Raw genomic sequence first — 24,396 nt, forward strand, 5'->3', positions numbered from 1 at the left:
GATCAGTTGGAAAAAATTTGATGAATAGAGAAAAAGTACTACAGCAGATTCCAAGACCTATTTCGTTAGAAGCAAGGAACCTCTCAACTGTGCCGAAACCCGGGATTGAACCAGGAACCTTTACATCTTCAGTCTAATGTTCGCCCAACTGAGCTATTTCGGCCTGCTTAGAGCTGTGGTCTTCATACTTTAATTTAAACCATTTAACGAAATAGATGCAGGACCTGGATTTTTAACCTCATATGGTAGAGATATGTTTTAAGGAGTCCTGTATCATTCCGCAATTAACTGGTGCAATGGGTAAATAATATTTTTGGGATCCAGGTTAGGTCATTTTTTTTTTTTAACTCCGAATGGACTAGCACTATATTACCCAGACGTATTTGGCATGAGTAGGTAAGCAATGTCATCTGACTACTGACGTCTGTGTTCAAGGGGAAGTGGAAGGTAATGCAGACAAGAGTTTACTTTACAAAAAAGCATGAAATGGGAAATATTCATTGTCAAACCTGAAGGTAAGAGAGGTGGAAGCAAGTTTAGAAGGAGGACATAAAGCAAAGTCTATGTTAAATTGATTGTGTTGTAGATCAGTTGGAAAAAATTTGATGAATAGAGGAAAAGTACTACAGCTGATTCCAAGACCTATTCTTTTAGAAGCAAGGAACCTCTCAACTTTGCCGAAACCCGGGATTGAACCACGGACCTTTAGATCTTCAGTCTAACGCTCTCCCAACTGAGCTATTTCAGCCTTCTGATAGCTGGGGTCTTCATACTTTAATTTGAACCATTTAACAAAATAGATGCAGGACCTGGATTTTTAAACTCAAATGGTAGAGATATGTTTTAAGGAGTCCTGTATCATTCCCCAGTTAACTGGTGCAATGGGTAAATAGCCTTTTTGGGATCCAGGTTAGGTAGTTGTTTTTTTAACTCTGAATGGACTAGCACTATATTACCCAGATATATTTGGCATGAGTAGGTAAGCAATGTCATCTGACTACTGACATCTGTGTTCAAGGGGAAGTGGAATGTGATGCAGACAAGAGTTTACTTTACAAAAAAGGACGAAATGGGAAACATTCATAGTCAAACCTGAAGGCAAGATAGGTGGAAGAAAGTTTAAAAGGAGGACAGAAAGCAAAGTCTACGTTGAATTGATCATTTTGTAGATCAGTTGATAAAAATGTTGATAGAGAAAAAAGTACTACAGCTGATTCCAAGACCTATTTTGTTAGAAGCAAGGAACCTCTCAACTGTGCCGAAAACCCGGGATTGAACCAGGGACCTCTAGATCTTCAGTCTAACGCTCTCCCAACTGAGCTATTTCGGCCTGCTTATAGGTGTTGTCTTCATACTTTAATTTAAACCATTTAACAAAATAGATGCAGGACCTGGATTTTTAACCTCATATGGTAGAGATATGTTTTAAGGAGTCCTGTATCATTCCGCAATTAACTGGTGCAATGGGTAAATAATATTTTTGGGATCCAGGTTAGGTCATTTTGTTTTTTTAACTCCGAATGGACTAGCACTTTATTACCCAGACGTATTTGGCATGAGTAGGTAAGCAATGTCATCTGACTACTGACATCTGTGTTCAAGGGGTAGTGGAAGGTAATGCAGACAAGAGTTTACTTTACAAAAAAGCATGAAATGGGAAATATTCATTGTCAAACCTGAAGGTAAGAGAGGTGGAAGCAAGTTTGGAAGGAGTACATAAAGCAAAGTCTATGTTAAATTGATTGTGTTGTAGATCAGTTGGAAAAATTTGATGAATAGAGAAAAAGTACTACAGCTGATTCCAAGACCTATTTTGTTAGAAGCAAGGAACCTCTCAACTGTGCCGAAACCCGGGATTGAACCAGGGACCTTTAGATCTCCAGTCTAACGCTCTCCCAACTGAGCTATTTCGGCCTTCTGATAGCTGGGGTCTTCATACTTTAATTTGAACCATTTAACAAAATAGATGCAGGACCTGGATTTTTAACCTCATATCGTAGAGATATGTTTTAAGGAGTCCTGTATCATTCCGCAGTTAACTGGTGCAATGGGTAAATAGCATTTTTGGGATCCAGGTTAGGTAGTTGTTTTTTTAACTCTGAATGGACTAGCACTATATTACCCAAATATATTTGGCATGAGTAGGTAAGCAATGTCATCTGACTACTGACATCTGTGTTCAAGGGGAAGTGGAATGTGATGCAGACAAGAGTTTACTTTACAAAAAAGGACGAAATGGGAAACATTCATAGTCAAACCTGAAGGCAAGATAGGTGGAAGAAAGTTTAAAAGGAGGACAGAAAGCAATGTCTATGTTGAATTGATCATTTTGTAGATCAGTTGATAAAAATGTCGATAGAGAAAAAGTACTACAGCTGATTCCGAGACCTATTTTGCTAGAAGCAAGGAACCTCTCAACTGTGCCGAAACCCAGGATTGAACCAGGGACCTTTAGATCTTCAGTCTAGCGCTCTCCCAACTGAGCTATTTCGGCCTGCTTATATCTGTGGTCTTCATACTTTAATTTAAACCATTTAACAAAATAGATGGAGGACCTGGATTTTTAACCTCATATGGTAGAGATATGTTTTAAGGAGTCCTGTATCATTCCGCAATTAACAGGTGCAATGGGTAAATAGCATTTTTGGGATCCAGGTTAGGTAGTTGTTTTTTTAACTCTGAATGGACTAGCACTATATTACCCAGAAATATTTGGCATGAGTAGGTAAGCAATGTCATCTGACTACTGACATCTGTGTTCAAGGGGAAGTGGAAGGTAATGCAGACAAGAGTTTACTTTACAAAAAAGCATGAAATGGGAAATATTCATTGTCAAACCTGAAGGTAAGAGAGGTGGAAGCAAGTTTAGAAGGAGGACATAAAGCAAAGTCTATGTTAAATTGATTGTGTTGTAAATCAGTTGGGAAAAATTTGATGAATAGAGAAAAAGTACTACAGCTGATTCCAAGACCTATTTTGTTAGAAGCAAGGAACCTCTCGACTGTGCCGAAACCCAGGATTGAACCAGGGACCTTTAGATCTTCAGTCTAATGCTCTCCCAACTGAGCTATTTCGGCCTTCTGATAACTGTGGTCTTCATACTCTAATTTGAACCATTTAACAAAATAGATGCAGGACCTGGATTTTTAACCTCATATGGTAGAGATATGTTTTCAGGAGTCCTGTATCATTCCGCAATTAACTGGTGCAATGGGTAAATAGCATTTTTGGGATCCAGGTTAGGTAGTTGTTTTTTAACTCTGAATGGACTAGCACTATATTACCCAGAAAAATTTGGCATGAGTAGGTAAGCAATGTCATCTGACTACTGACATCTGTGTTCAAGGGGAAGTGGAATGTGATGCAGACAAGAGTTTACTTTACAAAAAAGGACGAAATGGGAAACATTCATAGTCAAACCTGGAGGCAAGATAGGTGGAAGAAAGTTTAAAAGGAGGACAGAAAGCAAAGTCTATGTTGAATTGATCATTTTGTAGATCAGTTGATAAAATTGTTGATAGAGAAAAAAGTACTACAGCTGATTCCAAGACCTATTTTGTTAGAAGCAAGGAACCTCTCAACTGTGCCTAAACCCGGGATTGAACCAGGGACCTTTAGATCTTCAGTCTAACGCTCTCCCAACTGAGCTATTTCGGCTTGCTTATATCCATCGTCTTCATACTTTAATTTAAACCATTTAACAAAATAGATGCAGGACCTGGATTTTTAACCTCATATGGTAGAGATATGTTTTAAGGAGTCCTGTATCATTCCGCAATTAACTGGTGCAATGGGTAAATAGCATTTTTGGGATCCAGGTTAGGTAGTTGTTTTTTTAACTCTGAATGGACTAGCACTATATTACCCAGATATATTTGGCATGAGTAGGTAAGCAATGTCATCTGACTACTGACATCTGTGTTCAAGGGGAAGTGGAAGGTAATGCAGACAAGAGTTTACTTTACAAAAAAGCATGCAATGGGAAATATTCATTGTCAAACCTGAAGGTAAGAGAGGTGGAAGCAAGTTTAGAAGGAGGACATAAAGCAAAGTCTATGTTAAATTGATTGTGATGAAGATCAGTTGGAAAAAATTTGATGAATAGAGGAGAAGTACTACAGCTGATTCCAAGACCTATTCTGTTAGAAGCAAGGAACCTCTCAACTGTGCCGAAACCCAGGATTGAACCAGGGACCTTTAGATCTTCAGTCTAACGCTCTCCCAACTGAGCTATTTCGGCCTTCTGATAGCTGGGGTCTTCATACTTTAATTTGAACCATTTAACAAAATAGATGCAGGACCTGGATTTTTAACCTCATATGGTAGAGATATGTTTTAAGGAGTCCTGTATCATTCCGCAGTTAACTGGTGCAATGGGTAAAAAGCATTTTTGGGATCCAGGTTAGGTAGTTGTTTTTTTAACTCTGAATGGACTAGCACTATATTACCCAGATATATTGGGCATGAGTAGGTAAGCAATGTCATCTGACTACTGACGTCTGTGTTCAAGGGGAAGTGGAATGTGATGCAGACAAGAGTTTACTTTACAAAAAAGGACGAAATGGGAAACATTCATAGTCAAACCTGAAGGCAAGATAGGTGGAAGAAAGTTTAAAAGGAGGACAGAAAGCAACGTCCATGTTGAATTGATCATTTTGTAGATCAGTTGATAAAAATGTTGATAGAGAAAAAAGTACTACAGCTGATTCCAAGACCTATTTTGTTAGAGGCAAGGAACCTCTCAACTGTGCCTAAACCCGGGATTGAATTAGGGACCTTTAGATCTTCAGTCTAACGCTCTCCCAACTGAACTATTTCGGCTAGCTTATATCCATGGTCTTCATACTTTAATTTAAACCATTTAACAAAATAGATGCAGGACCTGGATTTTTAACCTCATATGGTAGAGATATGTTTTAAGGAGTCCTGTATCATTCCGCAATTAACTGGTGCAATGGGTAAATAGCATTTTTGGGATCCAGGTTAGGTAGTTGTTTTTTTTAACTCTGAATGGACTAGCACTATATTACCCAGATATATTTGGCATGAGTAGGTAAGCAATGTCATCTGACTACTGACATCTGTGTTCAAGGGGAAGTGGAAGGTAATGCAGACAAGAGTTTACTTTACAAAAAAGCATGAAATGGGAAATATTCATTGTCAAACCTGAAGGTAAGAGAGGTGGAAGCAAGTTTAGAAGGAGGACATAAAGCAAAGTCTATGTTAAATTGATTGTGCTGTAGATCAGTTGGAAAAAATTTGATCAATAGAGGAAAAGTACTACAGCTGATTCCAAGACCTATTCTGTTAGAAGCAAGGAACCTCTCAACTGAGCCGAAACCCGGGATTGAACCAGGGACCTTTAGATCTTCAGTCTAACGCTCTCCCAACTGAGCTATTTCGGCCTTCTGATAGCTGGGGTCTTCATACTTTAATTTGAACCATTTAACAAAATAGATGCAGGACCTGGATTTTTAAACTCAAATGGTAGAGATATGTTTTAAGGAGTCCTGTATCATTCCCCAGTTAACTGGTGCAATGGGTAAATAGCCTTTTTGGGATCCAGGTTAGGTAGTTGTTTTTTTAACTCTGAATGGACTAGCACTATATTACCCAGATATATTTGGCATGAGTAGGTAAACAATGTCATCTGACTACTGACATCTGTGTTCAAGGGGAAGTGGAATGTGATGCAGACAAGAGTTTACTTTACAAAAAAGGACGATATGGGAAACATTCATAGTCAAACCTGAAGGCAAGATAGGTGGAAGAAAGTTTAAAAGGAGGACAGAAAGCAAAGTCTACGTTGAATTGATCATTTTGTAGATCAGTTGATAGAAATGTTGATAGAGAAAAAAGTACTACAGCTGATTCCAAGACCTATTTTGTTAGAAGCAAGGAACCTCTCAACTGTGCCGAAACCCGGGATTGAACCAGGGACCTTTAGATCTTCAGTCTAACGCTCTCCCAACTGAGCTATTTCGGCCTGCTTATAGCTGTGGTCTTCATACTTTAATTTAAACCATTTAACAAAATAGATGCAGGACCTGGATTTTTAACCTCATATGGTAGAGATATGTTTTAAGGAGTCCTGTATCATTCCGCAATTGGAAAGGGGCGACCATTCGGTCCCCCCGAACGTATGGCGGAGTACCACGATCCCCCCGGGAAGCCATCTTGGGCGGGAGGCGAGTCTCAGCTGGTATGCCCGAAGCGGCGTAGCCGGGGCGCGCTTTTTCCCGCCCTGGAGTGGGCTGGCCTAGACACTGACGCGGCCGGCCACGCCCTTCGGGGCAGGCAGGGGTGGGTTTACGCCCGCCCTGAAGACGGATAAAAGGAGCAACAAGCCAAGAAAGCATCCTCTTGTTCCTGTGCTCTGAAGCTGCACCTCCTCGCTGCCCGTGAGCTCGAGACGGAACGAAGAGCCAATTTTGAGCGTGGTAATCTTTCTTTTTGTCTTACAGATACTCTGTCGGAGAATGCCTAAGAAAGTCGGAAAACGAATGACTACCGACCAGATGCTGCGTATACTCATGAAAGAAGTGACCGATCTGAAGAAGCGGGTGGCGGATAGAGACAGGGAAGGGGGACCGAAACGTCCTTTGGCGGGAGCAGCTCCGGGAGGAAAAGGCAAGAGGCCCAGAAGGGGAGCAGCTGGGGGGGACATCCCGGTTCCCTGTGCCCCACTCGAAGAGCCAGCTCCGTTGCCGGCAGAGGGGAATCCGATTCCCGTGGTGGTCACCCCCGTGTCCGGGGAGGATATGCCGCCCGAGCTGGCAGCACAATTAGCAGCGTGGTTGGGGAAAGATAGCGAGGGCGCCACGGCTGACGGCGCACGGGTGTTGATGAAGCAACTGCGTGAAACGAGGGAGGCGGCGAAGGCATCATCGCCAGTTATCACGCCGGCTGCGGCAGTAGAAAAGCCAACAGAAACAGGTCCAGCCGCAGATACAGCGTCCGGTTCAGGTAAGCGGCCATTGCCGATTGCAAGGGATGAGTCTGCACCTTCACGAAGGGAAAAGTTGGGTCAACATGTCCCTCTGGCTATTAAGGAGAAGATATGGGCAAATGAGTATATAAACATCTTCTCGTTGCTTACTGATCATTATGAGATGGAGCATGTTAAGAGCCAAAAGGAGCTCATGCATCCGAGTGTTTGGCGCGCAAAGATGGCCGCCTTTAAAGTTGATGAAAACATTGGCACTTGGGGGAAGGCGTGGGGAATTTTTACCTCCATCATGGGCGAACGTAGACCCGAATTGCTGTCCGAATTGCCGATCTATCAGACACGGATCATGGAATATTCCGTATCATATGGGGGCAATCAGTGGTTCTGTTACGATAATATTTTTAGAAAAGCAAAGGAGCACGATAAAAACTTAACTTGGGATTGTTACGATTCTGCTTCATGGTCAAAAATGGAGAGTACTGGTATGTTAAAAGTACCATTAGTAGGGAGTAGCGGGGGTGAATCCTCCCGCCAATATGCCGGGACCCCCTTTCGATCAGGTACAGGTAACGAATACAACTCGAGGCTGAACGGCAACACAGGTAAAAGGGGGATTTGTTGGAACTTCAACAGAGGTAAATGTACGAGGCCCCAGGGGTCATGTAAATTTCGTCACGAATGTGGAGGGTGTGGGCAGCCATCCCATCCGGAGTCCATGTGCAGAGCCAAAACGGGTGATACCGGGGGGAGAGGAGGCGCCAAACAGGTCTGAAATAGTCCGAGGGGCGCCTTTACCTACTCCGGTTGACACCATGGCAATGATTCCTTGGCTCAGCGAATACCCGGATCACGCTTCCGCTGGGGTGTTGAGGAACGGGTTTTCATATGGTTTCCGCTTCCCAGTGGGGGAGTTTCGGGGTGTAAGAAAATGTAAAAATCAAATATCGGTCTTGCAACATACGACCGTGGTACAAGAAAAGATTGGGAAGGAGGTTACTCGAGGTCGAGTCGCCGGTCCATTTGATGAGCCACCGTGTGCTAACTTTGTTTGTTCTCCTTTGGGGGTGGTCCCTAAGAAGGACCCGGGTGAGTTCCGACTGATACATAATTTATCAGCCCCACGTGGTCTGTCCGTAAATGATGCAATAGACCCGGATGTGTGTTCGGTGCGGTACGCATCTTTCGATGAGGCCGTGGCCATGTTGAATCGCCTAGGGCCCGGGGCGCTGATGGCAAAATCAGATATTGAGTCAGCGTTCCGGTTGCTCCCGGTACATCCAGACGATCAGCGTCTCCTTGGTTTCATGTTTCAGGGTCAGTATTACATGGATAGATGTATGCCAATGGGTTGCTCTATTTCGTGTGCATATTTTGAACAGTTCAGTTGTTTTCTGCAATGGGCCTTCACAAAGAAGACGGGTTTACAGCATGTCATGCATTATCTCGATGATTTTTTGTTTCTGGGGGCGGCCGGGGGTCCGGAATGTGGACAGGCTTTGAATGAATTTTGTACTTTAATGAAGCATTTCGGTGTGCCATTGGCACCAGGTAAGACTGTGGGTCCCTCGACTTGCCTCGAGTTCCTGGGGATCGAACTCGACTCTGTGGAAGGTTGTTTTAGATTACCTAAAGAGAAGGTGATAATATTCAGGGCTTCCCAGGAAGCTTGTATTAGCGAGTCCAAGGTCAGGCTGCACCAGTTACAACAATTGGTGGGACAGTTGAATTTTGCCCTGAGAGTCATGCCGATGGCCCGCCCCTTTTCCCGCTCGATCGCTCAGGCCATGGTCGGCCTGAAGGAGGGTCATCATCGCACAAGGTTATCGGCAGAGGTTCGTCAGGACATGCGCATTTGGTTGGCATTTCTGGCGGATTTCAATGGTCGAATTGTCTGGAACAAACCGGCGGTGTCCTCCGAGGAGCTGGGGCTGTGGACAGATTCGGCAGGGAGCACTGGTTTTGGTGCCATATTCGGCACACGATGGTCGGCTCAAAAATGGCCGTTATGGTGGCATGAGTGTGGGCTGACAAGTAACATTGCCTTTCTTGAACTTTTTCCCATTCTTGTGGCCCTGAAAACTTGGCCTGAGGGGTTCAGAGATCACTCTGTGGTGTTTTGGTCTGATAACATGACCGTGGTTGAGTGTATCAATAGCCAGGCAGCACGATGCAGATGGATTCTGAGATTGCTCAAAGAAATTGTGTTATTGTGTATGCAATTGAACGTGCTATTTAAGGCAAAACATGTGCCAGGGGTGATGAATAAAGCGGCTGATGCGCTTTCTCGTTTTCATATGCAGGCCTTCTGGGGTTTTCTGCCCACAGCGGACCCGGTGGCGGCACCCTTTCCCGAAGCTCTCTGGTCTCTCGGTGCCCCGAACTACAGAACCTCGTGGGAGAGAGTTTAGCACCCAGGACGAGGAAGGCATATGAAGGGGCGTTCCGATCCTATTGGGCCTTTGTGGGGGCTGCTAGGGGAGAGCTTTGGGGCCAGGAAGAATTAGTAGTAGACTTTCTGCTGTCGTTACATCAGGCAGGCAAATCAGTGGCTACGGCCCAGAGGCATCGGGCCGCCATTTCCTTTATGGCAAGGGCCCATGGGATTCAGGACCCGACTGCGTCTTTCGTTGTGCAAAAAGCGCTACGTGGGTGGCAACGCCTTGAGGGTCGCAAAGTAGATGCAAGGCGTCCGATAGGTCTGGATAGGTTAGCTCTGTTGTTATCTGTACTCCCTGCAACATGTTCATCCCTGTATGAAACAAGGTTATTCCGAGCCGCTTTTGTGCTAGCATTCCATGGGGCTATTTGGGTAAGCGAACTAGTGGCAAAGAACAAGCAGGATACCCTGGGGGGACTGTGCCGAGAGCACGTTCAGGTCAGGGGGGAGACAATGACTGTCTCGTTTGTCAGGTCCAAGACCGATCAGGGTGCGATGGGTGACTGCATAATCATACAAAGGATTCCCGGGTCTTCCATGTGCCCGGTGAGTTGCGTAGAGGAATATTTAGCGCAAAGGGTGGCATCATGGGGGGGGACCTTGTTGAGACACGCTGACGCCACCCCACTGACGAGGTTTCAGTTTCAGCGGGTGCTTGCGATGTCGATTTCTGCAGCGGGCTTGAACCCCGGCGAGTTTGGGACCCATTCCTTTCGGATAGGGGCTGCTACAGAGGCTTCTGCCAGGGGTCTGAATGTCGAACAAGTTAAACGTGTGGGGCGTTGGTCCTCGAACTGTTATAAAAGGTATGTGCGGTTGCACATGTTGTGAAGCTGTAATGATGTACTCACGCTTCTTGTTTTTGTTTGGTTTTCAGTTGCGCAAGCCTACGAGGCGGGGCGGACTGTGCAGTCGACCCAACACCGGGCCAGCGGTCAGACATCACCGGCTGTGAAAAAGGAGGTGTGGGTCGTGGGCCACTCATACGTGAGGTGTGCCGCGGACGTATTCAAAGCAGGTGACATGATTCACGTGGCTGGGGAATACGGGTACAGTGTGTCCTTCTACGGAAAGGGCGGGCTCTGTATTGACCAGTTTCAATCATTTTTCGAGGGTTTGTTAGGGCGGACGAGGTCACCGCCGTCTATAGTCATAGTACATCTTGGGGGCAACGATTTGGTGACCACTGGTAGACGACTTCTTCTTGAGGCAATGCTTTCCACTGTAAGTTGGTTAGCGAGGAGAGTTCCAGGGTGCACAATTGCATGGTCCCATATGATCCCACGGAAAGTGTGGCGGGGGGCTCTTTCGGTTTCTGCTCTGAATCATTCAGTAAGGAAAATTAATAATAAAGTGAGTAGATTGTTCCGTTCAAGTACACTGCATTCTATTTCGCATGGTTGTATTAAAGGGGACAGTATGTATTTGGGGGATGGTGTTCATTTGTCCCGGGTGGGGAACGAGTTACTCATAGGAGATCTGATAGCTTGGCTAAAGACTTTATGACATGACCTTTAGGCAGGAGTGTTGTGGGGGGTCCGGATAGCCGGTCAACTATCCGGCCTGTGGCGGTAAGGTCATGATCGGTGAGCAGAAATTGGAAGATCCCTATGGGTGGGCGTCACCCATTACGGATGGGAGCGCTCGAGGGAGGTGGCCATTGGCCCCTCAACGGGGAGGCGGTCCCTTCTAAGAATGGGCCGCCGAAAGGAAAGGAAAGGCGGTCAAGGCCCCTTCCTGGGTAGGAGGGGCTACAGCCCCCTCCTGGGGAATTTCCCGGGGCCAGGACATCTGCGATGGCAGATGTGGTAAGTTGTGTGGGGTTTGGGAGGGGGTCTACGCTACCTTCTAGATACCTCACACGAGTCCTCGGACGACCTTCAAATGGCGTTGAGTTTATTGGGGCCCCCGTCAAGTCAAGGGAAATTGGTAAATGCACTTGAGGTACGCCTCTGTGCGGTCGCCCCTCACAAGTGAGGGGGATATGTCTGGTTTAGGGATCTTGACACCGGTTACGACCTTGCCGTTGGCCCTTAAACGTTAGGATGTACAATTTCAATTTAAAAGTTTTGTAGGATGTTAGTTCGGCTAGGAGAACCTCTGTATTAGAGTATATGTTAAGGTTAGCCAAACATCGCAAATGTGGAAATGAAATTGTACATTAATATGAAACTGTTATTTTAACGTTTTAATTTTGTTTCATATTTTAATAAATACGGCCGGGAGGGTCACTCCCTCCCATCTTCCAAAAGTTCAGAATGTTTCCGGTTTCCCATCCTTGGGGATTGTGTTGAGAGGGGGTGGCGGGTATCTCAGCCATATGGAAAGGGGCAACCATTCGGTCCCCCCGAACGTATGGCGGAGTACCACGATCCCCCCGGGAAGCCATCTTGGGCGGGAGGCGAGTCTCGGCTGGTATGCCCGAAGCAGCGTAGCCGGGGCGTGCTTTTTCCCGCCCTGGAGTGGGCTGGCCTAGACACTGACGCGGCCGGCCACGCCCTTCGGGGCAGGCAGGGGCGGGTTTACGCCCGCCCTGAAGACGGATAAAAGGAGCAACAAGCCAAGAAAGCATCCTCTTGTTCCTGTGCTCTGAAGCTGCACCTCCTCGCTGCACGTGAGCTTGAGACGGAACGAAGAGCCAATTTTGACCCACCCACCAGCCCCTGAGGACAGCAAGTGGTTTTGAATAAAGTTTGATGTGATAACGCTAATTTTTGCAGGTTGTGATGATTATCGTGATACCTTTTGAATATGCAATAAAGAATGAATAAATTGTAGTATGTTTTGCAAATAAAGTAATTATGCACTAGTGTTGACCAGTAATCATGCCTTATTTATAAGTCGTAATTGTTACTGTCTTTAGTAATTTAGTCATTAGTTTTAGTTAGAATTGTCGTATTTATTTTGGTCGGGCGGTAAGGTCATGATCGGTGAGCAGTAATTGGAAGATCCCTATGGGTGGGCGTCACCCATTACGGATGGGAGCGCTCGAGGGAGGTGGCCATTGGCCCCTCAACGGGGAGGCGGTCCCTTCTAAGAATGGGCCGCCGAAAGGAAAGGAAAGGCGGTCAAGGCCCCTTCCTGGGTAGGAGGGGCTACAGCCCCCTCCTGGGGAATTTCCCGGGGCCAGGACATCTGCGACGGCAGATGTGGTAAGTTGTGTGGGGTTTGGGAGGGGGTCTACGCTACCTTCTAGATACCTCACACGAGTCCTCGGACGACCTTTAAATGGCGTCGAGTTTATTGGGGCCCCCGTCAAGTCAAGGGAAATTGGTAAATGCACTTGAGGTACGCCTCTGTGCGGTCGCCCCTCACAAGTGAGGGGGATATGTCTGGTTTAGGGATCTTGACATCGGTTACGACCTTGCCGTTGGCCCTTAAACGTTAGGATGTACAATTTCAATTTAAAAGTTTTGTAGGATGTTAGTTCGGCTAGGAGAACCTCTGTATTAGAGTATATGTTAAGGTTAGCCAAACATCGCAAATGTGGAAATTAAATTGTACATTAATATGAAACTGTTATTTTAACGTTTTAATTTTGTTTCATATTTTAATAAATACGGCCGGGAGGGTCACTCCCTCCCGTCTTCCAAAAGTTCAGAATGTTTCCGGTTTCCCATCCTTGGGGATTGTGTTGAGAGGGGGTGGCGGGTATCTCAGCCATATAACTGGTGCAATGGGTAAATAATATTTTTGGGATCCAGGTTAGGTCATTTTTTTTTTTAACTCCGAATGGACTAGCACTATATTACCCAGACGTATTTGGCATGAGTAGGTAAGCAATGTCATCTGACTACTGACATCTGTGTTCAAGGGGTAGTGGAAGGTAATGCAGACAAGAGTTTACTTTACAAAAAAGCATGAAATGGGAAATATTAATTGTCAAACCTGAAGGTAAGAGAGGTGGAAGCAAGTTTAGAAGGAGGACATAAAGCAAAGTCTATGTTAGATTGATTGTGTTGTAGATCAGTTGGAAAACTTTGATGAATAGAGAAAAAGTACTACAGCTGATTCCAAGACCTATTTTGTTAGAAGCAAGGAACGTCTCAACTGTGCCGAAACCCGGGATTGAACCAGGGACCTTTAGATCTTCAGTCTAACGCTCTCCCAACTGAGCTATTTCGGCCTTCTGATAGCTGGGGTCTTCATACTTTAATTTGAACCATTTAACAAAATAGATGCAGGACCTGGATTTTTAACCTCATATGGTAGAGATATGTTTTAAGGAGTCCTGTATCATTCCGCAGTTAACTGGTGCAATGGGTAAATAGCATTTTTGGGATCCAGGTTAGGTAGTTGTTTTTTTAACTCTGAATGGACTAGCACTATATTACCCAAATATATTTGGCATGAGTAGGTAAGCAATGTCATCTGACTACTGACATCTGTGTTCAAGGGGAAGTGGAATGTGATGCAGACAAGAGTTTACTTTACAAAAAAGGACGAAATGGGAAACATTCATAGTCAAACCTGAAGGCAAGATAGGTGGAAGAAAGTTTAAAAGGAGGACAGAAAGCAATGTCTATGTTGAATTGATCATTTTGTAGATCAGTTGATAAAAATGTCGATAGAGAAAAAGTACTACAGCTGATTCCAAGACCTATTTTGCTAGAAGCAAGGAACCTCTCAACTGTGCCGAAACCCGGGGTTGAACCAGGGACCTTTAGATCTTCAGTCTAACGCTCTCCCAACTGAGCTATTTCGGCCTGCTTATATCTGTGGTCTTCATACTTTAAATTAAACCATTTAACAAAATAGATGGAGGACCTGGATTTTTAACCTCATATGGTAGAGATATGTTTTAAGGAGTCCTGTATCATTCCGCAATTAACAGGTGCAATGGGTAAATAGCATTTTTGGGATCTAGGTTAGGTAGTTGTTTTTTTAACTATGAATGGACTAGCACTATATTACCCAGAAATATTTGGCATGAGTAGGTAAGCAATGTCATCTGACTACTGACATCTGTGTTCAAGGGGAAGTGGAAGGTAATGCAGACAAGAGTTTACTTTACAAAAAAGCATGAAATGGGAAATATTCATTGTCAAACCTGAAGGTAAGAGAGGTGGAAGCAAGTTTAGAAGGAGGACATAAAGCAAAGTCTATGTTAAATTGATTGTGTTGTAAATCAGTTGGAAAAAATTTGATGAATAGAGAAAAAGTACTACAGCTGATTCCAAGACCTATTTTGTTAGAAGCAAGGAACCTCTCGACTGTGCCGAAACCCAGGATTGAACCAGGGACCTTTAGATCTTCAGTCTAAAGCTCTCCCAACTGAGCTATTTCGGCCTTCTGATAACTGTGGTCTTCATACTCTAATTTGAACCATTTAACAAATTAGATGCAGGACCTGGATTTTTAACCTCATATGGTAGAGATATGTTTTAAGGAGTCCTGTATCATTCCCCAGTTAACTGGTGCAATGGGTAAATAGCATTTTTGGGATCCAAGTTAGGTAGTTGTGTTTTTTAACTCTGAATGGACTAGCACTATATTACCCAGATATATTTGGCATGAGTAGGTAAGCAATGTCATCTGACTACTGACATCTGTGTTCAAGGGGAAGTGGAATGTGATGCAGACAAGAGTTTACTTTACAAAAAAGGACGAAATGGGAAACATTCATAGTCAAACCTGAAGGCAAGATAGGTGGAAGAAAGTTTAAACGGAGGACAGAAAGCAAAGTCTATGTTGAATTGATCATTTTGTAGATCAGTTGATAAAAATGTTGATAGAGAAAAAAGTACTACAGCTGATTCCAAGACCTATTTTGTTAGAAGCAAGGAACCTCTCAACTGTGCCGAAACCCGGGATTGAACCAGGAACCTTTAGATCTTCAGTCTAACGCTCTCCCAACTGTGCTATTTCAGCCTGCTTACAGCTGTGGTCTTCATACTTTAATTTAAACCATTTAACAAAATAGATGCAGGACCTGGATTTTTAACCTCATATGGTAGAGATATGTTTTAAGGAGTCATGTATCATTCCGCAATTAACTGGTGCAATGGGTAAATAATATTTTTGGGATCCAGGTTAGGTCATTTTTTTTTTTTAACTCCGAATGGACTAGCACTATATTACCCAGACGTATTTGGCATGAGTAGGTAAGCAATGTCATCTGACTACTGACATCTGTGTTCAAGGGGAAGTGGAAGGTAATGCAGACAAGAGTTTACTTTACAAAAAAGCATGAAATGGGAAATATTCATTGTCAAACCTGAAGGTAAGAGAGGTGGAAGCAAGTTTAGAAGGAGGACATAAAGCAAAGTCTATGTTAAATTGATTGTGTTGTAGATCAGTTGGAAAAACTTTGATGAATAGAGAAAAAGTACTACAACTGATTCCAAGACATGTTTTGTTAGAAGCAAGGAACCTCTCAATCGTGCCGAAACCCGGGACCTTTAGATCTTCAGTCTAACGCTCTCCCAACTGAGCTATTTCGGCCTTCTGATAGCTGGGGTCTTCATACTTTAATTTGAACCATTTAACAAAATAGATGCAGGACCTGGATTTTTAACCTCATATGGTAGAGATATGTTTTAAGGAGTCCTGTATCATTCCGCAGTTAACTGGTGCAATGGGTAAATAGCATTTTTGGGATCCAGGTTAGGTAGCTGTTTTTTTAACTCTGAATGGACTAGCACTATATTACCCAGATATATTTGGCATGAGTAGGTAAGCAATGTCATCTGACTACTGACATCTGTGTTCAAGGGGAAGTGGAATGTGATGCAGACAAGAGTTTACTCTACAAAAAAGGACGAAATGGGAAACATTCATAGTCAAACCTAGGTGGGGAAGTGGAATGTGATGCAGACAAGAGTTTACTTTACAAAAAAGGACGAAATGGGAAACATTCATAGTCAAACCTGAAGGCAAGATAGGTGGAAGAAAGTTTTAAAGGAGGACAGAAAGCAAAGTCTATGTTGAATTGATCATTTTGTAGATCAGTTGATAAAAATGTTGATAGAGAAAAAAGTACTACAGCTGATTCCAAGACCTATTTTGTTAGAAGCAAGGAACCTCTAAACTGTGCCAAAACCCGGGATTGAACCAGGGACCTTTAGATCTTCAGTCTAATGCTCTCCCAACTGAGCTACTTCGGCCTGCTTATATCCGCGGTCTTCATACTTTAATTTAAACTATTTAACAAAATAGATGCAGGACCTGGATTTTTAACCTCATATGGTAGAGATATGTTTTAAGGAGTCCTGTATCATTCCGCAATTAACTGGTGCAATGGGTAAATAGCATTTTTGGGATCCAGGTTAGGTAGTTGTTTTTTTAACTCTGAATGGACTAGCACTATATTACCCAGATATATTTGGCATGAGTAGGTAAGCAATGTCATCTGACTACTGACATCTGTGTTTAAGGGGAAGTGGAAGGTAATGCAGACAAGAGTTTACTTTACAAAAAAGCATGAAATGGGAAATATTCATTGTCAAACCTGAAGGTAAGAGAGGTGGAAGCAAGTTTAGAAGGAGGACATAAATCAAAGTCTATGTTAAATTGATTGTGTTGTAGATCATTTAGAAAAAATTTGATGAATAGAGAAAAAGTACTACAGCTGATTCCAAGACCTATTTTGTTAGAAGCAAGGAACCTCTCAACTGTGCCAAAACCCGGGATTGAACCAGGGACCTTTAGATCTTCAGTCTAACTGTCTCCCAACTGAGCTATTTCGGCCTTCTGATAATTGGGGTCTTCATACTTTAATTTGAACCATTTACCAAAATAGATGCAGGAACTGGATTTTTAAACTCATATGGTAGAGATATGTTTTAAGGAGTCCTGTATCATTCCCCAGTTAACTGGTGCAATGGGTAAATAGCATTTTTGGGATCCAGGTTAGGTAGTTGTTTTTTTAACTCTGAATGGACTAGCACTATATTACCCAGATATATTTGGCATGAGTAGGTAAGCAATGTCATCTGACTACTGACATCTGTGTTCAAGGGGAAGTGGAATGTGATGCAGACAAGAGTTTACTTTACAAAAAAGGATGAAATGGGAAACATTCATAGCCAAACCTGAAGGCAAGATAGGTGGAAGAAAGTTTAAAAGGAGGACAGAAAGCAAAGTCTATGTTGAATTGATCATTTTGTAGATCAGTTGATAAAAATGTTGATAGAGAAAAAAGTACTACAGCTGATTCCAAGACCTATTTTGTTAGAAGCAAGGAACCTCTCAACTGTGACGAAACTCGGGATTGAACCAGGGACCTTTAGATCTTCAGTCTAACGCTCTCCCAACTGAGCTATTTCGGCCTGCTTATAGCTGTGGTCTTCATACTTTAATTTAAACCATTTAACAAAATAGATGCAGGACCTGGATTTTTAACCTCATATGGTAGAGATATGTTTTAAGGAGTCCTGTATCATTCTGCAATTAACTGGTGCAATGGGTAAATAATATTTTTGGGATCCAGGTTAGGTCATTTTTTTTTTAACTCCGAATGGACTAGCACTATATTACCCAGACGTATTTGGCATGAGTAGGTAAGCAATGTCATCTGACTACTGACATCTGTGTTCAAGGGGTAGTGGAAGGTAATGCAGACAAGAGTTCACTTTACAAAAAAGCATGAAATGGGAAATATTCATTGTCAAACCTGAAGGTAAGAGAGGTGGAAGCAAGTTTAGAAGGAGGACATAAAGCAAAGTCTATGTTAAATTGATTGTGTTGTAGATCAGTTGGAAAACTTTGATGAATAGAGAAAAAGTACTACAGCTGATTCCAAGACCTATTTTGTTAGAAGCAAGGAACCTCTCAACTGTGCCGAAACCCGGGATTGAACCAGGGACCTTTAGATCTTCAGTCTAACGCTCTCCCAACTAAGCTATTTCGGCCTGCTTATAGCTGTGGTCTTCATACTTTAATTTAAACCATTTAACAAAATAGATGCAGGACCTGGATTTTTAACCTCATATGGTAGAGATATGTTTTAAGGAGTCCTGTATCATTCCGCAATTAACTGGTGCAATGGGTAAATAATATTTTTGGGATCCAGGTTAGGTCATTTTTTTTTTAACTCCGAATGGACTAGCACTATATTACCCAGATATATTTGGCATGAGTAGGTAAGCAATGTCATCTGACTACTGACATATGTGTTCAAGGGGAAGTGGAAGGTAATGCAGACAAGAGTTTACTTTACAAAAAAGCATGAAATGGGAAATATTCATTGTCAAACCTGAAGGTAAGAGAGGTGGAAGCAAGTTTAGAAGGAGGATATAAAGCAAAGTCTATGTTAAATTGATTGTGTTGTAGATCAGTTGGAAAAAATTTGATGAATAGAGAAAAAGTACTACAGCTGATTCCAAGACCTATTTTGTTTGAAGCAAGGAACGTCTCAACTGTGCCGAAACCCGGGATTGAACCAGGGACCTTTAGATCTTCAGTCTAACGCTCTCCCAACTGAGCTATTTGGGCCTTCTGATAGCTGGGGTCTTCATACTTTAATTTGAACCATTTAACAAAATAGATGCAGGACCTGGATTTTTAACCTCATATGGTAGAGATATGTTTTAAGGAGTCCTGTATCATTCCGCAGTTAACTGGTGCAATGGGTAAATGGCATTTTTGGGATCCAGGTTAGGTAGTTGTTTTTTTAACTCTGAATGGACTAGCACTATATTACCTAGATATATTTGGCAAGAGTAGGTAAGCAATGTCATCTGACTACTGACATCTGTGTTCAAGGGGAAGTGGAATGTGATGCAGACAAGAGTTTACTTTACAAAAAAGGACGAAATGGGAAACATTCATTGTCAAACCTGAAGGCAAGATAGGTGGAAGAAAGTTTAAAAGGAGGACAGAAAGCAAAGTCCATGTTGAATTGATCATTTTGTAGATCAGTTGATAAAAATGTTGATAGAGAAAAAAGTACTACAGCTGATTCCAAGACCTATTTTGTTAGAAGCAAGGAACCTCTCAACTGTGCCGAAACCCGGGATTGAACCAGGGACCTTTAGATCTTCAGTCTAACGCTCTCCCAACTGAGCTATTGCGGCCTGCTTATAGCTGTGGTCTTCATACTTTAATTTAAACCATTTAACAAAATAGATGCAGGACCTGGATTTTTAACCTCATATGGTAGAGATATGTTTTAAGGAGTCCTGTATCATTCCGCAATTAACTGGTGCAATGGGTAAATAATATTTTTGGGATCCAGGTTAGGTCATTTTTTTTTTAACTCCGAATGGACTAGCACTATATTACCCAGATATATTTGGCATGAGTAGGTAAGCAATGTCATCTGACTACTGACATATGTGTTCAAGGGGAAGTGGAAGGTAATGCAGACAAGAGTTTACTTTACAAAAAAGCATGAAATGGGAAATATTCATTGTCAAACCTGAAGGTAAGAGAGGTGGAAGCAAGTTTAGAAGGAGGATATAAAGCAAAGTCTATGTTAAATTGATTGTGTTGTAGATCAGTAGGAAAAAATTTGATGAATAGAGAAAAAGTACTACAGCTGATTCCAAAACCTATTTTTTTAGAAGCAAGGAACCTCTCAACTGTGCCAAAACCCGGGATTGAACCAGGGACCTTTAGATCTTCAGTCTAACACTCTCCCAACTGAGATATTGCGGCCTGCTTATAGCTGTGGTCTTCATACTTTAATTTAAACCATTTAACAAAATAGATGCAGGACCTGGATTTTTAACCTCATATGGTAGAGATATGTTTTAAGGAGTCCTGTATCATTCCGCAATTAACTGGTGCAATGGCCAAATAGCATTTTTGGGATCCAGGTTAGGTAGTTGTTTTTTTTAACTCTGAATGGACTAGCACTATATTACCCAGATATATTTGGCATGAGTAGGTAAGCAATGTCATCTGACTACTGACATCTGTGTTCAAGGGGAAGTGGAAGGTAATGCAGACAAGAGTTTACTTTACAAAAAAGCATGAAATGGGCAATATTCATTGTCAAACCTGAAGGTAAGAGAGGTGGAAGCAAGTTTAGAAGGAGGACATAAAGCAACGTCTATGTTAAATTGATTGTGCTGTAGATCAGTTGGAAAAAATTTGATGAATAGAAGAAAAGCACTACAGCTGATTCCAAGACCTATTCTGTTAGAAGCAGGGAACCTCTCAACTGTGCCGAAACCCAGGATTGAACCAGGGACCTTTAGATCTTCAGTCTAACGCTCTCCCAACTGATCTATTTCGGCCTTCTGATAGCTGGGGTCTTCATACTTTAATTTGAACCATTTACCAAAATAGATGCAGGACCTGGATTTTTAAACTCAAATGGTAGAGATATGTTTTAAGGAGTCCTGTATCATTCCCCAGTTAACTGGTGCAATGGGTAAATAGCCTTTTTGGGATCCAGGTTAGGTAGTTGTTTTTTTAACTCTGAATGGACTAGCACTATATTACCCAGATATATTTGGCATGAGTAGGTAAGCAATGTCATCTGACTACTGACATCTGTGTTCAAGGGGAAGTGGAATGTGATGCAGACAAGAGTTTACTTTACAAAAAAGGACGAAATGGGAAACATTCATAGTCAAACCTGAAGGCAAGATAGGTGGAAAAAAGTTTAAAAGGAGGACAGAAAGCAAAGTCTACGTTGAATTGATCATTTTGTAGATCAGTTGATAAAAATGTTGATAGAGAAAAAAGTACTACAGCTGATTCCAAGACCTATTTTGTTAGAAGCAAGGAACCTCTCAACTGTGCCGAAACCCGGGATTGAACCAGGGACCTTTAGAACTTCAGTCTAACGCTCTCCCAACTGAGCTATTTCAGCCTGCTTATAGCTGTGGTCTTCATACTTTAATTTAAACCATTTAACAAAATAGATGCAGGACCTGGATTTTTAACCTCATATGGTAGAGATATGTTTTAAGGAGTCCTGTATCATTCCGCAATTAACTGGTGCAATGGGTAAATAATATTTTTGGGATCCAGGTTAGGTCATTTTTTTTTTTAACTCCGAATGGACTAGCACTATATTACCCAGACGTATTTGGCATGAGTAGGTAAGCAATGTCATCTGACTACTGACATCTGTGTTCAAGGGGTAGTGGAAGGTAATGCAGACAAGAGTTTACTTTACAAAAAAGCATGAAATGGGAAATATTCATTGTCAAACCTGAAGGTAAGAGAGGTGGAAGCAAGTTTAGAAGGAGGACATAAAGCAAAGTCTATGTTAAATTGATTGTGTTGTAGATCAGTTGGAAAACTTTGATGAATAGAGAAAAAGTACTACAGCTGATTCCAAGACCTATTTTGTTTGAAGCAAGGAACGTCTCAACTTTGCCGAAACCCGGGATTGAACCAGGGACCTTTAGATCTTCAGTCTAACGCTCTCCCAACTGAGCTATTTGGGCCTTCTGATAGCTGGGGTCTTCATACTTTAATTTGAACCATTTAACAAAATAGATGCAGGACCTGGATTTTTAACCTCATATGGTAGAGATATGTTTTAAGGAGTCCTGTATCATTCCGCAGTTAACTGGTGCAATGGGTAAATGGCATTTTTGGGATCCAGGTTAGGTAGTTGTTTTTTTAACTCTGAATGGACTAGCACTATATTACCCAAATATATTTGGCATGAGTAGGTAAGCAATGTCATCTGACTACTGACATCTGTGTTCAAGGGGAAGTGGAATGTGATGCAGACAAGAGTTTACTTTACAAAAAAGGACGAAATGGGAAACATTCATAGTCAAACCTGAAGGCAAGATAGTTGGAAGAAAGTTTAAATGGAGGACAGAAAGCAAAGTCTATGTTGAATTGATCATTTTGTAGATCAGTTGATAAAAATGTTGATAGAGAAAAAAGTACTACAGCTGATTCCAAGACCTATTTTGTTAGAAGCAAGGAACCTCTCAACTGTGCCGAAACCCGGGATTGAACCAGGAACCTTTAGATCTTCAGTCTAACGCTCTCCCAACTGAGCTATTTCAGCCTGCTTATAGCTGTGGTCTTCATACTTTAATTTAAACCATTTAACAAAATAGATGCAGGAACTGGATTTTTAACCTCATATGGTAGAGATATGTTTTAAGGAGTCCTGTATCATTCCGCAATTAACTTGTGCAATGGGTAAATAATATTTTTGGGATCCAGGTTAGGTCCTTTTTTTTTTTTAGCTCCGAATGGACTAGCACTATATTACCCAGACGTATTTGGCATGAGTAGGTAAGCAATGTCATCTGACTACTGACATCTGTGTTCAAGGGGAAGTGGAAGGTAATGCAGACAAGAGTTTACTTTACAAAAAAGCATGAAATGGGAAATATTCACTGTCAAACCTGAAGGTAAGAGAGGTGGAAGCAAGTTTAGAAGGAGGACATAAAGCAAAGTCTATGTTAAATTGATTGTGTTGTAGATCAGTTGGAAAAACTTTGATGAATAGAGAAAAAGTACTACAACTGATTCCAAGACATGTTTTGTTAGAAGCAAGGAACCTCTCAACCGTGCCGAAACCCGGGATTGAACCAGGGACCTTTAGATCTTCAGTCTAGCGCTCTCCCAACTGAGCTATTTCGGCCTTCTGATATCTGGGGTCTTCATACTTTAATTTGAACCATTTAACAAAATAGATGCAGGACCTGGATTTTTAACCTCATATGGTAGAGATATGTTTTAAGGAGTCCTGTATCATTCCGCAGTTAACTGGTGCAATGGGTAAATAGCATTTTTGGGATCCAGGTTAGGTAGCTGTTTTTTTAACTCTGAATGGACTAGCACTATATTACCCAGATATATTTGGCATGAGTAGGTAAGCAATGTCATCTGACTACTGACATCTGTGTTCAAGGGGAAGTGGAATGTGATGCAGACAAGAGTTTACTTTACAAAAAAGGACGAAATGGGAAACATTCATAGTCAAACCCGAAGGCAAGATAGGTGGAAGAAAGTTTAAAAGGAGGACAGAAAGCAAAGTCTATGTTGAATTGATCATTTTGTAGATCAGTTGATAAAAATGTTGATAGAGAAAAAAGTACTACAGCTGATTCCAAGACCTATTTTGTTAGAAGCAAGGAACCTCTCAACTGTGCCGAAACCCGGGATTGAACCAGGGACCTTTAGATCTTCAGTCTAATGCTCTCCCAACTGAGCTATTTCGGCCTGCTTATTTCCGCGGTCTTCATACTTTAATTTAAACCATTTAACAAAATAGATGCAGGACCTGGATTTTTAACCTCATATGGTAGAGATATGTTTTAAGGAGTCCTGTATCATTCCGCAATTAACTGGTGCAATGGGTAAATAGCATTTTTGGGATCCAGGTTAGGTAGTTGTTTTTTTAACTCTGAATGGACTAGCACTATATTACCCAGATATATTTGGCATGAGTAGGTAAGCAATGTCATCTGACTACTGACATCTGTGTTCAAGGGGAAGTGGAAGGTAATGCAGACAAGAGTTTACTTTACAAAAAAGCATGAAATGGGAAATATTCATTGTCAAACCTGAAGGTAAGAGAGGTGGAAGCAAGTTTAGAAGGAGGACATAAAGCAAAGTCTATGTTAAATTGATTGTGTTGTAGATCATTTAGAAAAAATTTGATGAATAGAGAAAAAGTACTACAGCTGATTCCAAGACCTATTTTGTTAGAAGCAAGGAACCTCTCAACTGTGCCGAAACCCGGGATTGAACCAGGGACCTTTAGATCTTCAGTCTAACGCTCTCCCAAATGAGCTATTTCGGCCTTCTGATAATTGGGGTCTTCATACTTTAATTTGAACCATTTAACAAAATAGATGCAGGAACTGGATTTTTAAATTCATATGGTAGAGATATGTTTTAAGGAGTCCTGTATCATTCCCCCGTTAACTGGTGCAATGGGTAAATAGCATTTTTGGGATCCAGGTTAGGTAGTTGTTTTTTTAACTCTGAATGGACTGGCACTATATTACCCAGATATATTTGGCGTGAGTAGGTAAGCAATGTCATCTGACTACTGACATCTGTGTTCAAGGGGAAGTGGAATGTGATGCAGACAAGAGTTTACTTTACAAAAAAGGACGAAATGGGAAACATT

The 24,396-nt window shown here is 42.1% G+C and overlaps 6 non-coding genes across 6 annotated transcripts; all 6 read right to left on the reverse strand.

Annotated features, from left to right (window-relative positions):
* Window positions 1-1,841: 1,841 nt before the first annotated feature.
* On the reverse strand, window positions 1,842-1,914 carry TRNAS-GGA (transfer RNA serine (anticodon GGA)). Its single transcript has one exon. It is a non-coding gene; the product is annotated as a tRNA-Ser (tRNA).
* A 3,418-nt stretch (window positions 1,915-5,332) lies between these two features.
* TRNAF-GAA (transfer RNA phenylalanine (anticodon GAA)) lies at window positions 5,333-5,405 on the reverse strand. The gene has a single exon. It is a non-coding gene; the product is annotated as a tRNA-Phe (tRNA).
* A 508-nt stretch (window positions 5,406-5,913) lies between these two features.
* On the reverse strand, window positions 5,914-5,986 carry TRNAF-GAA (transfer RNA phenylalanine (anticodon GAA)). Its single transcript has one exon. It is a non-coding gene; the product is annotated as a tRNA-Phe (tRNA).
* Window positions 5,987-13,439: 7,453 nt separating this feature from the next.
* TRNAF-GAA (transfer RNA phenylalanine (anticodon GAA)) lies at window positions 13,440-13,512 on the reverse strand. Its single transcript has one exon. It is a non-coding gene; the product is annotated as a tRNA-Phe (tRNA).
* Window positions 13,513-18,165: 4,653 nt separating this feature from the next.
* On the reverse strand, window positions 18,166-18,238 carry TRNAF-GAA (transfer RNA phenylalanine (anticodon GAA)). The gene has a single exon. It is a non-coding gene; the product is annotated as a tRNA-Phe (tRNA).
* Window positions 18,239-23,407: 5,169 nt separating this feature from the next.
* Window positions 23,408-23,480, reverse strand: TRNAF-GAA (transfer RNA phenylalanine (anticodon GAA)). Its single transcript has one exon. It is a non-coding gene; the product is annotated as a tRNA-Phe (tRNA).
* Between the last annotated feature and the right edge of the window lie 916 nt (window positions 23,481-24,396).

The sequence above is a fragment of the Lissotriton vulgaris genome, chromosome 8 (genome assembly GCF_964263255.1).
Source record: "Lissotriton vulgaris chromosome 8, aLisVul1.2, whole genome shotgun sequence".
NCBI classification, from domain to species: Eukaryota; Metazoa; Chordata; class Amphibia; order Caudata; family Salamandridae; genus Lissotriton; species Lissotriton vulgaris.